Source organism: Bombina bombina, chromosome 7 (assembly GCF_027579735.1).
Source record: "Bombina bombina isolate aBomBom1 chromosome 7, aBomBom1.pri, whole genome shotgun sequence".
Classification (NCBI taxonomy): Eukaryota; Metazoa; Chordata; class Amphibia; order Anura; family Bombinatoridae; genus Bombina; species Bombina bombina.
Window position 1 is genome coordinate 445,277,067 of NC_069505.1, and position 16,280 is coordinate 445,293,346.

The following is a 16,280-nucleotide window of genomic DNA, read 5'->3' on the forward strand; positions in this document are numbered from 1 at the left end:
AATGCATAGGTTCAAACGGAGGAGCTTGAAGAGCCCTCAGAACCAAATTCAAACTCCAAGGAGGAGAAATTGACTTAATGACAGGTTTTATACGAACCAAAGCTTGTACAAAACAATGAATATCAGGAAGATTAGCAATCTTTCTGTGAAAAAGAACAGAAAGAGCAGAGATTTGTCCTTTCAAGGAACTTGCAGACAAACCTTTATCCAAACCATCCTGAAGAAACTGTAAAATTCTCGGAATTCTAAAAGAATGCCAGGAAAAATGATGAGAAAGACACCAAGAAATATAAGTCTTCCAGACTCTATAATATATCTCCCTAGATACAGATTTACGAGCCTGTAACATAGTATTAATCACAGGGTCAGAGAAATCTCTTTGACTAAGAATCAAGCGTTCAATCTCCATACCTTTAAATTTAAGGATTTGAGATCCTGATGGAAAAAAGGACCTTGCGACAGAAGGTCTGGCCTTAACGGAAGAGTCCACGGTTGGCAAGAGGCCATCCGGACAAGATCCGCATACCAAAAACTGTGAGGCCATGCTGGAGCTACCAGCAGAACAAACGAGCATTCCTTCAGAATTTTGGAGATTACTCTTGGAAGAAGAAACTAGAGGCGGAAAGATATAGACAGGGTGACAATGCATCCACTGCTACCGCTTGAGGATCCCTGGATCTGGACAGATACCTGGGAAGTTTCTTGTTTAGATGAGAGGCCATCAAATCTATTTCTGGAAGTCCCCACATTTGAACAATCTGAAGAAATACCTCTGGGTGAAGAGACCATGCGCCCGGATGTAACGTTTGGCGACTGAGATAATCCGCTTCCCAATTGTCTATACCTGGGATAAGAACCACAGAAACTAGACAGGAGCTGGATTCCGCCCATACCAGAATTCGAGATACTTCTTTCATAGCCAGAGGACTGTGAATCCCTCCTTGATGATTGATGTATGCCACAGTTGTGACATTGTCTGTCTGAAAACAAATGAACGATTCTCACTTTAGAAGAGGCCATGACTGAAGAGCTCTGAAAATTGCACGGAGTTCCAAAATATTGATCGGTAATCTCACCTCCTGAGATTCCCAAACCCCTTGTGCTGTCAGAGACCCCCACACAGCTCCCCAACCTGTAAGACTTGCATCTGTTGAAATTACAGTCCAGGTCGGAAGAACAAAAGAAGCCCCCTGAACTAAACGATGGTGATCTGTCCACCACGTCAGAGAGTGTCGTACAATCGGTTTTAAAGATATTAATTGAGATATCTTTGTGTAATCCCTGCACCACTGGTTCAGCATACAGAGCTGAAGAGGCCGCATGTGAAAACGAGCAAAGGGGATCGTGTCCGATGGCGCAGTCATAAGACCTAGAAATTCCATGCATAAGGCTACCGAAGGGAAAGATTGTGACTGAAGGTTTCGACAAGCTGATATCAATTTTAGACGTCTCTTGTCTGTCAAAGATAGAGTCATGGACACTGAATCTATCTGAAAACCTAAAAAGGTTACCTGAGTCTGAGGAATCAATTAACTTTTTGGTAAATTGATCCTCCAACCATGATGTTGAAGAAACAACACAAGTCGATTCGTATGAGATTCTGCTAAATGTGAAGACTGAGCAAGTACCAAGATATCGTCCAAAAAAGGAATACCACAATACCCTGTTCTCTGATTACAGACAGAAGGGCACCGAGAACCTTCGTAAAAATTCTTGGAGCTGTATCTAGGCCAAACGGCAGAGCCACAAACTGGTAATGCTTGTCTAGGAAAGAGAATCTCAGAAACTGATAGTGATCTGGATGAATCGGAATATGCAGATATGCATCCTGTAAATCTATTGTAGACATATAATGCCCTTACTGAACAAAAGGCAAGATAGTCCTTACAGTTACCATTTTTAGATCCAGAACTGGTCTGAAGGAATTTTCCTTCTTTGGTACAATGAAGAGATTTGAATAAAACCCCAGTCCCTGTTCCAGAACTGGAACTGGCATAAATACTCCAGTCAACTCTAGATCTGAAACACATTTCAGAAATGCTTGAGCCTTCGCTGGGTTTACTGGGACACAGGAAAGAAAAAATCTCTTTGCAGGAGGCCTTATCTTGAAGCCAATTCTGTACCCTTCTGAAACAATGTTCTGAATCCAAAGATTGTGAACGGAATTGATCCAAATTTCTTTGAAAAAAACGTAATCTGCCCCCTACCAGCTGAGCTGGAATGAGGGCCGCACCTTCATGTGGACTTAGGAGCTAGCTTTGATTTTCTAAAAGGCTTGGATTTTATTCCAGACTGGAGATGGTTTCCAAACTGATACCGCTCCTGAGGATGAAGGATCAGGTTTTTGTTCCTTGTTGTGACGAAAGGAACGAAAACGATTATTACCCTGGAAAGAAAGGGAAAGCAGAGTAGACTTAGAAGACAGATCAGCATTCCAAGTTTTAAGCCATAAAGCTCTTCTAGCTAAAATAGCTAGAGACATATACCTGACATCAACTCTAATGATATCAAAGATGGCATCACAAATAAAAATATTAGCATGTTGAAGAAGAATAAAAATGATAAGAGAATTATGATCTGTTACTTGTTGCGCTAAAACTTCTAACCAAAAGATGAAGCTGCAGCAACATCCGCTAAAGATATAGCAAGTCTAAGAAGATAACCTGAACACAAGTAAGCTTTTCTTAGAAAGGATTCAATTTTCCTATCTAAAGGATCCTTAAAGGAAGTACCATCTGCCGTAGGAATAGTAGTACGCTTAACAAGAGTAGAGACAGCCCCATCAACTTTAGGGATTTTGTCCCAAAATTCTAATCTGTCAGATGGCACAGGATATAATTGCTTAAAACGTTTAGAAGGAGTAAATGAATTACCCAAATTATTCCATTCCCTGGAAATTACTTCAGAAATAGCACCAGGGACAGGAAAAACTTCTGGAATAACTACAGGAGATTTAAAAACCTTATCTAAACGTTTAGATTTAGTATCAAGAGGACCAGAATCCTCAATTTCTAATGCAATTAGGACTTCTTTAAGTAAAGAACGAATAAATTCCATTTTAAATAAATATGAAGATTTATCAGCATCAACCTCTGAGACAGAATCCTCTGAACCAGAAGAACCATTATCAGAATCAGAATGATGATGTTCATTTAAAAATTCATCTGAAAAATGAGAAGTTTTAAAAGACTTTTTACGTTTACTAGAAGGAGGAATAACAGACATAGCCTTCTTAATGGATTTAGAAACAAAATCTCTTATGTTATCAGGAACACTCTGAGCATTAGATGTTGACAGAACAGCAACAGGTAATGTAACAGTACTAAAGGAAATATCTGCATTAACAAGTTTGTCATGACAAAACAGTACAAACAACAGCTGGAGGAACAGATACCATAAGTTTACAGTAGATACACTTAGCTTTGGTAGCTCCAGCCCCAGGCAGCGATTTTCCAGAAGTATCTTCTGACTCAGTTTCAACGTGGGACATCTTGCAATATGTAATAGAAAAAACAACATATAAAGCAAAATTGATCAAATTCCTTAAATGACAGTTTCAGGAATGGGAGAAAAATGCCAGTGAACAAGCTTCTAGCAACCAGAAGCAATACAAAATGAGACTGTGTGAGGCCACTATGTGGAGACAATAGTGACGCCCATATTTTTTTAGCGCCAAAAATGACGCCCACATTATTTGGCGCCTAAATGCTTTTGGCGCCAAAAATGACGCCACATCCGGAACGCCGACACTTTTGGCGCAAAAGAACGTCAAAAATGACGCAACTTCCGGCGACACGTATGACGCCGGAAACAGAAAAAAAATTTTGCGCCAAAAAAGTCTGCGCCAAGAATGACGCAATAAAATGAAGCATTTTCAGCCCCCGCGAGCCTAACAGCCCACAGGGAAAAAGTCAAATTTTTAAGGTAAGAAAAAAATGATTTATTCATATGCATTATCCCAAATATGAAACTGACTGTCTGAAATAAGGAATGTTGAACATCCTGAGTCAAGGCAAATAAATGTTTGAATACATATATTTAGAACTTTATAAAAAAGTGCCCAACCATAGCTTAGAGTGTCACAGAAAATAAGACTTACTTACCCCAGGACACTCATCTACATGTTGTAGAAAGCCAAACCAGTACTGAAACGAAAATCAGCAGAGGTAATGGTATATAAATAAGAGTATATCGTCGATCTGAAAAGGGAGGTAAGAGATGAATCTCTACGACCGATAACAGAGAACCTATGAAATAGACCCCGTAGAAGGAGATCATTGAATTCAAATAGGCAATACTCTCCTCACATCCTTCTGACATTCACTGCACGCTGAGAGGAAAACCTGGCTCCAACCTGCTGCGGAGCGCATATCAACGTAGAATCTAGCACAAACTTACTTCACCACCTCCATAGGAGGCAAAGTTTGTAAAACTGATTTGTGGGTGTGGTGAGGGGTGTATTTATAGGCATTTTGAGGTTTGGGAAACTTTGCCCCTCCTGGTAGGAATGTATATCCCATATGTCACTAGCTCATGGACTCTTGCTAATTACATGAAAGAAATTTCTATCTACGACAGATAGCTTTTATTAAGTTGAACAAATTCTCTCCATTTAGATCACAACCAATTTCTAAATTTAATGTTGGAGATAAGAAAAGAGGGGAAGAAAAAGCTTGTCTTTTTGTTTTGTTTAGACTTCAAATAATCAATCGATAGACATATAATTGCGTGATCAGATACCAAAATATTGGAAATATCCGAAGAGATTTCAGCACCCAAAAGAGATTCACTTATTAATATCATGTCTATTCTCGAAAACTTCTTATAGGACTTAGACTCACAAGTATAAGCTCTCTCGTCTGGGTGCTGAAGCCTCCAAACGTCTTTCAATTTAAGACTTTTAGCAAAATTACCAAGACTTTTTGCTTCTCTTGAATATCTATCAATCTGTACAGTTTTCAACCAGACAAGATAAGGATTAAACACACTATTAAAATCGCCTCACACTATTATTTGCGAGTCCATATGGTCTATGAGCTTAGAAGAGAATACATTTTTCCAAAATGTTGGACAGTATTCATTGGGTGCATACACATTACAAACCGTTAAATTGAGCCCCTGTATGGAGACTCTTAAAATTAAAAATCTATCATCTTTATCTAAAAATTTCGATTTGATCTCATAATCTAAATTTTTATTAAACAGACATTCCACTCCCCTTTTCCTACCTATTGCAGGAGTAGCTATGACCTCTTCAATCCAGCCCATCTTTAATTTCCTGGCTTCGTGCTCATTTAACCGTGTCTCTTGTATAAGAGCTATATCTGGAGATGATTTTTTCAATTGATAAATTTTTTTTTCGCTTAATGGGGGAGGAAATCCCCCCACATTCCAGGAATGTATTTTAAGTGATTTTGTCATCTATATTCTATTTTTCTCTGAACCCAATGAGAGTTATAAATATCATTATGACTGATAGCCAGTGGGAGGAGGGGAGGTGTGGGAGGAAGGAGCAAGAGAGAGAGAAAAAACAGAATTTATGTTTACCTGATAAATTACTTTCTCCAACGGTGTGTCCGGTCCACGGCGTCATCCTTACTTGTGGGATATTCTCTTCCCCAACAGGAAATGGCAAAGAGCCCAGCAAAGCTGGTCACATGATCCCTCCTAGGCTCCGCCTACCCCAGTCATTCGACCGACGTTAAGGAGGAATATTTGCATAGGAGAAACCATATGATACCGTGGTGACTGTAGTTAAAGAAAATAAATCATCAGACCTGATTAAAAAACCAGGGCGGGCCGTGGACCGGACACACCGTTGGAGAAAGTAATTTATCAGGTAAACATAAATTCTGTTTTCTCCAACATAGGTGTGTCCGGTCCACGGCGTCATCCTTACTTGTGGGAACCAATACCAAAGCTTTAGGACACGGATGAAGGGAGGGAGCAAATCAGGTCACCTAAATGGAAGGCACCACGGCTTGCAAAACCTTTCTCCCAAAAAATAGCCTCAGAAGAAGCAAAAGTATCAAACTTGTAAAATTTGGTAAAAGTGTGCAGTGAAGACCAAGTCGCTGCCCTACATATCTGATCAACAGAAGCCTCGTTCTTGAAGGCCCATGTGGAAGCCACAGCCCTAGTGGAATGAGCTGTGATTCTTTCAGGAGGCTGCCGTCCGGCAGTCTCGTAAGCCAATCTGATGATGCTTTTAATCCAAAAAGAGAGAGAGGTAGAAGTTGCTTTTTGACCTCTCCTGTTACCAGAATAAACAACAAACAAGGAAGATGTTTGTCTAAAATCCTTTGTAGCATCTAAATAGAATTTTAGAGCGCGAACAACATCCAAATTGTGCAACAAACGTTCCTTCTTCGAAACTGGTTTCGGACCCACTCTGGTCTGCGGGAGGTCACCCCTAGCGACAGGTTGTCCAGGGACAGCCACCAACGGAGTGAGTCTCTGGTCCTCTGATTTACTTGTATCTTCGGAGACAAGTCCGTATAGTCCCCATTCCACTGACTGAGCATACACAATTGAAATGGTCTTAGATGAATGCGCGCAAAAGGAACTATGTCCATTGCCGCTACCATCAAACCTATCACTTCCATGCACTGTGCTATGGAAGGAAGAGGAACGGAAGGAAGTATCCGACAAGAGTTTAGAAGTTTTGTTTTTCTGGTCTCTGTCAGAAAAATCCTCATTTCTAAGGAGTCTATTATTGTTCCCAAGAAGGGAACTCTTGTCGACGGAGATAGAGAACTCTTTTCCACGTTCACTTACCATCCGTGAGATCTGAGAAAGGCCAGGACTATGTCCGTGTGAGCCTTTGCTTGAGGAAGGGACGACGCTTGAATCAGAATGTCGTCCAAGTAAGGTACTACAGCAATGCCCCTTGGTCTTAGCACCGCCAGAAGGGACCCTAGTACCTTTGTGAAAATCCTTGGAACAGTGGCTAATCCGAAAGGAAGCGCCACGAACTGGTAATGCTTGTCCAGGAATGCGAACCTTAGGAACCGATGATGTTCCTTGTGGACAGGAATATGTAGATACGCATCCTTTAAATCCACCGTGGTCAAGAATTGACCTTTCTGGATGGAAGGATTGTTCGAATGGTTTCCATTTTGGACGATGGAACCTTGAGAAACTTGTTTAGGATCTTGAGATCTAAGATTGGTCTGAACGTTCCCTCTTTTTTGGGAACTACGAACAGATTGGAGTAGAACCCCATCCCTCGTTCTTTTAATGGAACAGGATGAATCACTTCCAGAAGATAACCTTGGAAGACTATTTCTAGCGCCCAAGGATCCAGAACATCTCTTGCCCAAGCCTGAGTGAAGAGAGAGAGTCTGCCCCCCACCAATCCGGTCCCGGATCGGGGGCCCGCATCTCATGCTGTCTTGGGAGCAGTGGCAGGTTTCTTGGCCTGCTTTCCTTTGTTCCAGCCTTGCCTTGGTCTCCAGGCTGGATTGGCTTGAGAAGTATTACCCTCCTGCTTAGAGGACGTAGCACTTGGGGCTGGTCCGTTTCTGCGAAAGGGACGAAAATTAGGTTTATTTTTGGCCTTGAAAGACCTATTCTGAGGAAGGGCGTGGCCCTTGCCCCCAGTGATATCAGAGATAAACTCTTTCAAGTCAGGGCCAAACAGTGTTTTCCCCTTGAAAGGAATGTCAAACAATTTGTTCTTGGAAGACGCATCCGCTGACCAAGATTTTAACCAAAGCGCTCTGCGCGCCACAATAGCAAACCCAGAATTTTTCGCCACTAACCTAGCCAATTGCAAGGTGGCGTCTAGGGTGAAAGAATTAGCCAATTTAAGAGCACGAATTCTGTCCATAATCTCCTCATAAGAAGAAGAATTACTAATAATCGCCTTTTCTAGCTCATCGCACCAGAAACACGCGGCTGTAGTGACAGGGACAATGCATGCAATTGGTTGTAGAAGGTAACCTTGCTGAACAAACATCTTTTTTAGCAAACCTTCTAATTTTTTATCCATAGGATCTTGGAAAGCACAACTATCTTCTATGGGTATAGTGGTGCGCTTGTTTAGAGTAGAAACCGCCCCCTCGACCTTGGGGACTGTCTGCCATAAGTCCTTTCTGGGGTCGACTATAGGAAACAATTTTTTAAATATGGGGGGAGGTACGAAAGGTACACCGGGCCTGTCCCATTCTTTATTAACAATGTACGCCACCCGCTTGAGTATAGGCTTCGGGGGGCCCCGGGGCCTCTAGGAACTTGTCCATTTTACATAGTGTTTCTGGAATGACCAGATAATCACAATCATCCAAATTGGATAACACCTCCTTAAGCAGAGCGCGGAGATGTTCCAACTTAAATTTAAAAGTAATCACATCAGGTTCAGCTTGTTGAGAAATTTTTCCTGAATCTGAAATTTCTCCCTCAGACAAAACCTCCCTGGCCCCCTCAGACTGGTGTAGGGGCCCTTCAGAAACAATATCATCAGCGGCCTCATGCTCTTCAGTATTTTCTAAAACAGAGCAGTCGCACTTTCGCTGATAAGTGGGCATATTGGCTAAAATGTTTTTGATAGAATTATCCATTACAGCCGTTAATTGTTGCATAGTAAGGAGTATTGGCGCGCTAGATGTACTAGGGGCCTCCTGTATGGGCAAAACTGGTGTAGACGAAGGAGGGGATGATGCAGTACCATGCTTACTCCCCTCACTTGAGGAATCATCTTGGGCATCATTTTTACTAAATTTATTATGACATAAATCACATCTATTTAAATGAGAAGGAACCTTGGCTTCCCCACAGTCAGAACACAATCTATCTGGTAGTTCAGACATGTTAAACAGGCATAATCTTGATAACAAAGCACAAAAAACGTTTTAAAATAAAACCGTTACTGTTACTTTAAATTTTAAACTGAACACACTTTATTACTGCAATTGCGAAAAAGTATGAAGGAATTGTTCAAAATTCACCAAAATTTCACCACAGTGTCTTAAAGCCTTAAAAGTATTGCACACCAAATTTGGAAGCTTTAACCCTTAAAATAACGGAACCGGAGCCGTTTTTATATTTAACCCCTTTACAGTCCCTGGAATCTGCTTTGCTGAGACCCAACCAAGCCCAAAGGGGAATACGATACCAAATAATGCCTTCAGAAAGACTTTTCTATGTATCAGAGCTCCACACACATGCAGCTGCATGTCATGCTGTTCTCAAAAACAAGTGCGCCATACCGGCGCGAAAATGAGGCTCTGACTATGATTAGGGAAAGCCCCAATAGAATAAAGTGTCTAAAACAGTGCCTGCCGATATTATTTTACAAAAAATACCCAGATTAAATGATTCCTCAAGGCTAAATATGTGTAAATATGATCGATTTAGCCCAGAAAATGTCTACAGTCTTAATAAGCCCTTGTGAAGCCCTTATTTACTGTGTGAATAAAAATGGCTTACCGGATCCCATAGGGAAAATGACAGCTTCCAGCATTACATCGTCTTGTTAGAATGTGTCATACCTCAAGCAGCAAAAGACTGCTCACTGTTCCCCCAACTGAAGTTAATTCCTCTCAACAGTCCTGTGTGGAACAGCCATGGATTTTAGTAACGGTTGCTAAAATCATTTTCCTCATACAAACAGAAATCTTCATCTCTTTTCTGTTTCAGAGTAAATAGTACATACCAGCACTATTTTAAAATAACAAACTCTTGATTGAATAATAAAAACTACAGTTAAACACTAAAAAACTCTAAGCCATCTCCGTGGAGATGTTGCCTGTACAACGGCAAAGAGAATGACTGGGGTAGGCGGAGCCTAGGAGGGATCATGTGACCAGCTTTGCTGGGCTCTTTGCCATTTCCTGTTGGGGAAGAGAATATCCCACAAGTAATGATGACGCCGTGGACCGGACACACCTATGTTGGAGAAAAAAAGAAAAAAAAAAAAAAGAAGAAAACCATAAAACATACATAGTAGTACAGCCTGATACTTATTAAGCTACACTTATTGTGCTCTCTCATTTTGTTGCGACTTAACATTTTTAATAAACTGTTTTGCATCTTCCGAGTTATCTATGAATATCATCTCTGAATTATGGAAGATTTTTAATCTGGCAGGATAAATCATAGTTACTTTTATTCCCAATTCAATCAATTGCGTACAAAAGGGAGAAATTTCCTTTCTTTTATTCAAAGTTTCTGCCGCAAAATCCTGGAAAATTAAGATTTGCTTGTTAAATTCAAAAGGATAGATTTTGCGGTATAAAGTAAGAATATTAGATTTATCCTGGAAGTTCAAAAACCTTGCTATTATGGGTCTCTTTAATTTAGGGGTTCCGTCAATTAAAATAGCGGGGCCTACTCTATGAACTCTTTCAATTTTTATTGGGAGCTGTTCTGATGGAAACCCTAAAGCCTTAGGTATATGAAGAGAGATTAGTTCCATAACATCCATATACTCCTGAGAGTCTGGAATTCATATAAACCTTAAATTGTTTCTTCTAGGTCATCTATACGAAGTTGGAGGGAGTGAATTAATTTTGCTTGGGAGTCCAGAGAAGACTGTTGGCTAAATTGTAAGTCATCTATATCAGATATTCTGGATTCTATCTCTTTCAATCTATTTGAAAATGGTTTGATTTCATTAGACATAAACATTATGTCTTTTTATATTATCAAATCGTGGCAAAAAGATGTCAGATTTTTTTAACCAAGCTCTCTGTGTCAAAGTGGTAGCTTATATTAGGACTCTTATAAGCTTGTTCTAAATCAGATAAGCCAATACTATTTTAAGGTTTCCTATCCTTTACTTGTTTGGGAGGCATGTTATCACAGTTGTTTTTACTACTAGTCAAAAATCTGTCCATCTACTGCTAATAAAGTGTAAGGGAGTGTTCCGTGCTATCACAGTGATAAATATATACAGCAAAAGCTGCTGCAGAAAAGGGAGTTAAGAGTGTAGAGAAATAAGGATGTATACTAAAAATAAAAAATTGTGGCTATACGCCAGCCTAAATAGTAAATATATGTGGGTGTTCGTGCCCCTACTGTGTTTTTTAAAAAAAAATAAAATGGAACACTACCTATAGCCTACTTCTCTAAGTATCTCCCCTTCTCTTAACTGATACAATCCCCTACTAAATGTATGAATAACAACTTAGTTAACTATTATCCACTTAATTTAAAAAGAAAAACAATTCTCCAATAGATATTTCAGATATACCAAATAAACTTAACAATCTGTGAAGTTGTACCTTAATAGGCTTATTAACCATTCACATCTGTCTGCTAGAGTTTTTATAGGTGATATGTTCAGTCAAATGTATAGCATGTCCCTTCTTCCTTAAACCTGGTATATGGCTCAGCCATATAAGACCATTATCAACAAGTTTATCAGTAATAGACCCTTCTGAATATAGCTCTGGGTTTGCTGGATATCACTTGTAAATCTAATTCTGCTATAATTTGTAAGCTATAAATACAATCAGAGAGATAACCTACAAAACATATCTCTTATTTCTCAGTCAGACTATATAGCTAAACCTTTAAAAAACTACTTATACTACAGTTTATAGAGAATGAAGACTAGCATATATATATAGTATATCCCTTATTTATCTGTCAAACTATATACATAAGCCTCTATAGGCCAGTTACTTCTAATCCGGTATCCTAGAGCTAGTTAATACTAGACCCTCCAAAAGAGGTATAAGCCTCCAATTGCTAGAAATAACAGATAAATATTAAGTTTCACTGCTAAATGTAAATAATGAAATTTAGCCAAAAAGTATATAACCTGATCCTTATTGCCAATCCATGTATAAAACAAGGCCTTGATAGACCGCAGTTATTTTATATGCCAGAATAAGTCAGAACCTTTAGCAAAAGAGATGAAGTGTGTGCAATAATGTGCCAGCAGATCTATACGTTTAAATTTTGTTATCCTAAAAAGTAGTTATACAGCTAAGGCTTAACTGCGTTAACCCAAGCATATTGTATAAATCGATTGCTTATTGACATTGAACTCGGACTTTTTTTTTTTTTTTAAAGCAGAAACCTCTAAAGAGAAGAAAAATAACTAGAGTCCCAGAATTTACAGTCCATTAAGGTAGTCCTTAGCACACCCAGCACGATTAGAGAGTAAATCTTGAACCATAATTCAGTGACAAGTTCTTTGTCCCTTTGCCCGACTTTTTATTGAACTTTGGGCTGTGAAAAAAAAGATTCCAATTCTAGAGAGTTCTTATAACCTTTCAGCATATAACAATGTCATTGTTAACACATCCTTGCACACAGTTAGACCTTCTGGGCAAACAACAATATATATAAAAAAAAATTTGTGCTTACCTGATAAATTTATTTCTCTTGTGGTGTATCCAGTCCACGGGTTTATCCATTACTTGTGGGATATTCTCCTTCCCAACAGGAAGCTGCAAGAGGACACCCACAGCAGAGCTGTCTATATAGCTCCTCCCCTACCTGCCACCCCAAGTCATTCGACCGAAGACAAGCAAGAAAAAAAGGAGAAACTATAGGGTGCAGTGGTGACTGTAGTTTAAAAATAAAAAACACCTGCCTTAAAATGACAGGGCGGGCCGTGGACTGGATACACCACAAGAGAAAGAAATTTATCAGGTAAGTATAAATTTTGTTTTCTCTTGTAAAGGTGTATCCAGTCCACGGGTTCATCCATTATTTGTGGGATACCAATACCAAAGCTTTAGGACACGGATGAAGGGAGGGACAAGGCAGGAACTTAAACGGAAGGCACCACTGCCTGTAAGACCTTTCTTCCAAAAATAGCCTCCGAAGAAGCAAAAGTATCAAATTTATAGAATTTAGAAAAGGTATGAAGCGAAGACCAAGTCGCCGCCTTACAAATCTGTTCAACAGAGGCCTCATGTTTAAAAGCCCATGTGGAAGCTACTGCTCTAGTAGAATGAGCTTTAATTCTTTCAGGAGGCTGCTGGCCAGCAGTCTCATAAGCTAAGCGTATTGTACTTCTTAGCCAAAAAGAAAGAGAAGTTGCCGAAGCCTTTTGGCCTCTCCTCTGTCCAGAGTAGACAACAAACAAAGCAGATGTTTGACGAAAATCCTTCGTAGCTTGTAAATAAAACTTTAAAGCACGAACCACATCAAGATTGTGTAATAGACGTTCCTTCTTTGAAGAAGGATTAGGACACAGTGAAGGAACAACAATCTCCTGATTGATATTCTTATTAGATACCACCTTAGGAAGAAACCCAGGTTTGGTACGTAACACTACCTTATCTGCATGGAAAATCAGATAAGGGGAATCGCATTGTAAAGCAGATAACTCTGAAACTCTTCGAGCTGAGGAGATGGATACTAAAAACAGAACTTTCCAAGATAAAAGCTAATATCTATGGAATGCAAAGGTTCAAACGGAACCCCTTGAAGAACTTTAAGAACTAAATTTAAACTCCATGGCGGAGCAACAGGTTTAAACACAGGCTTGATCCTAACTAAAGCCTGACAAAACGCCTGAACGTCTGGAACCTCAGCCAGACGTTTGTGCAAAAGAAAAGACAGAGCAGAAATCTGTCCTTTTAAGGAACTAGCTGACAAACCCTTCTCCAATCCTTCTTCGAGAAAATAGGAATCCTGAACTTACTCCATGAGTAACCCTTGGATTCACACCAATGAGGATATTTACACCATATCTTATGATAGATTTTCCTGGTGACAGGCTTTCGAGCCTGAATTAAGGTATCAATGACCGATTCGGAAAAACCACGCTTTGATAGAATCAAGCGTTCAATCTCCAAGCAGTCAGACGTAGAGAAATTAGATTTGGAAAAAATTAGTTAACTCTACGAAATTTTTACAGTGTGTATAAGGGACTAAAGCAGCATTGCACCCACTTGCAAATGGATGATTAACCCCTCAGGCCCAAAAACGAATTAGAAAAACATTAAACCTGTTAACAAACAGTCAAACACACTGCCACAGCTCTGCTGTGGCTCCTACCTGCCCTTAAAAACGATTTTTGCAGGAACAAAACCCTCTATTGAGGTCCTATAAGCCAGAGAACTCCTTCAGGGAAGCTGGATATCTCAGACTGAAAACGAAAATAGGCCCCTCCCACAATGCACTCAAAGTCAGAGGGCCTTAAAAAAGTACTCCTAGGAGCAATCTAACAAGCCATGTGGAAACTAGGCCCCAAAAAGATTTATCACCCTCGGAGAAAAAACGTTTTTATTTATAAATCATGCAAACGTTTTTACACTAAGTAATATAGGTATTAACATGAATATTATCCCTTTTTGCAAGCATGATCCCAGTTGTTGTTAAATCACTGTATCAGGCTTAGCTTAAATATACCAGACACTGTCAGCATTTTCTAGACCTTATCTCTCTAGAAAAAAATATACTGAACATACCTCAAAGCAGGCAATCTGCAGACCGTCCCCCCAACTGAAGTTTTCTTTCCTTACTCTTCAGTTATGTGTGAGAACAGCAATGGACCTTAGTTACAAACCGCTAAGATCATCAAACCTCCAGGCAGAAGTCTTCTTCCAATTTCTGCCTGAGAGTAAAAACAGTACAACGCTGGTACCGTTTAAAAATAAACTTTTGATTGAAGGTAAAAACTACACTAAGTCACCATATCTCTCTTGATACTTCCTTTCTTGTCGAGAGCTGCAAGAGAATGACTGTGGGTGGCAGTTAGGGGAGGAGCCATATAGACAGCTCTGCTGTGGGTGTCCTCTTGCAGCTTCCTGTTGGGAAGGAGAATATTCCACAAATAATGGATGAACCCGTGGACTAGATACACCTTTACAAGAGAAACAATGTCTGCTAAGTTCTGCCGAAAAAAACCCCCCCAATTAATATCTGAATAGACTACAACAAGTAGTTAAAAATGCCAGGTGGAATCTGAGTGTTTACTTATCTGTGGTTGCTTGACTCGGCGTATACAGACAGTGCTGCTTAGTAATCTTCATTCTGCCAGAACGCCACTAGACCCTAATCCCAGATGAAAGTGAAATGTGGCTGAATAATTATTCTGACTCGCATGGAGTCTTCTATACCAAACAGCTCCCGTTTCATGCTCACCCTAAGCTTGGGGTGGTTGATGATGAAAAGCTCCTATCCCAGATGGTCCGGCTAAGAGAGGGGCAGTATTACCCACTCCTCTCCAACATTAACCGTTTAAGGGTCCTGGGAGCTATCATTCCAACAGAGAGCTTCAGATCCAATAACTCGCCTCTTGGGGGGAGTCCGGGTATAGACCGGGAACAGACCGGCGTTTGTTGCGACCGGTGCAATAGTATTATACAATGCCCACCGGATGCTCAATAAGACAGGCTGTGGCTCTAGCGACTGAGCCTAGATGGCTAGCGGGGCTTCCGCTTTTCGATTACCGGCTTCTCTCCTCCACCCGGCACTATTCCGGCTCAATCCCTCTGCACCAAGGAAATCAATTGAAGAGGGTAGTGGAGAAATCTCAGGTAGCTGAGCTCACACGCTACTTTTGCGCTCCAGAACTAACTCCTCCCACTTCCGGAAGCCTCAGCGTAACTTTAATGCTAATGTTTGCAGTAAAGTAGGAATTATCACTTGTGACCCCCATAACAGACAGCCTGAATCATGCACAATTTCCTTCTTCATTGTAAAATATGGCTGAAGGTCAGGGCGAACTGCTTTAGGCCACCCATGTTGATCAAAATAATTAATTTCCTGTAAGGTAGAATCAGAGCATGTATAAGTAGCAATCACTTTTGAATTTAGATTTAAAGGCTGTGGAGGGGTTTCTATGATTTCAGAAGATGCTGTCATGTGATGTACCATTGGTAATCTTGATAACATATTTACATTCGTATGATCACTGTGGCATCGATATTTAATGGAGTAGTTGTAAGCCGCCAGCTCAAGTGCATAGCGCTGAAGTTGAGCAGCTGTTGTGTTGGAGATAACCTTCTGAGGGTGCAGAATGGAAAAAAGTGGTTTATGATCCGTGATCAGAGTAAAAGGTCTGATATATATATATATCAAACACAATTTATGCTTACCTGATAAATTTATTTCTCTTGTGGTGTATCCAGTCCACGGATCATCCATTACTTGTGGGATATTCTCATTCCCAACAGGAAGTTGCAAGAGGACACCCATAGCAGAGCTGCTATATAGCTCCTCCCCTAACTGCCATATCCAGTCATTCGACCGAAAACAACAGAGAAGGGAGAAACCATAGGGTGCAGTGGTGACTGTAGTTTAAATGAAAAAATTACCTGCCTTAAAATGACAGGGCGGGCCGTGGACTGGATACACCACAAGAGAAATAA

General features: G+C 40.2%; 1 protein-coding gene across 3 annotated transcripts in view; it reads right to left on the bottom strand.

Annotated features, from left to right (window-relative positions):
- Nucleotides 1–16,280, bottom strand: part of EP300 (E1A binding protein p300) — a 657,355-nt gene that overhangs the window by 169,505 nt on the left and 471,570 nt on the right. The gene's annotated exons all lie outside the window — the stretch shown is intronic.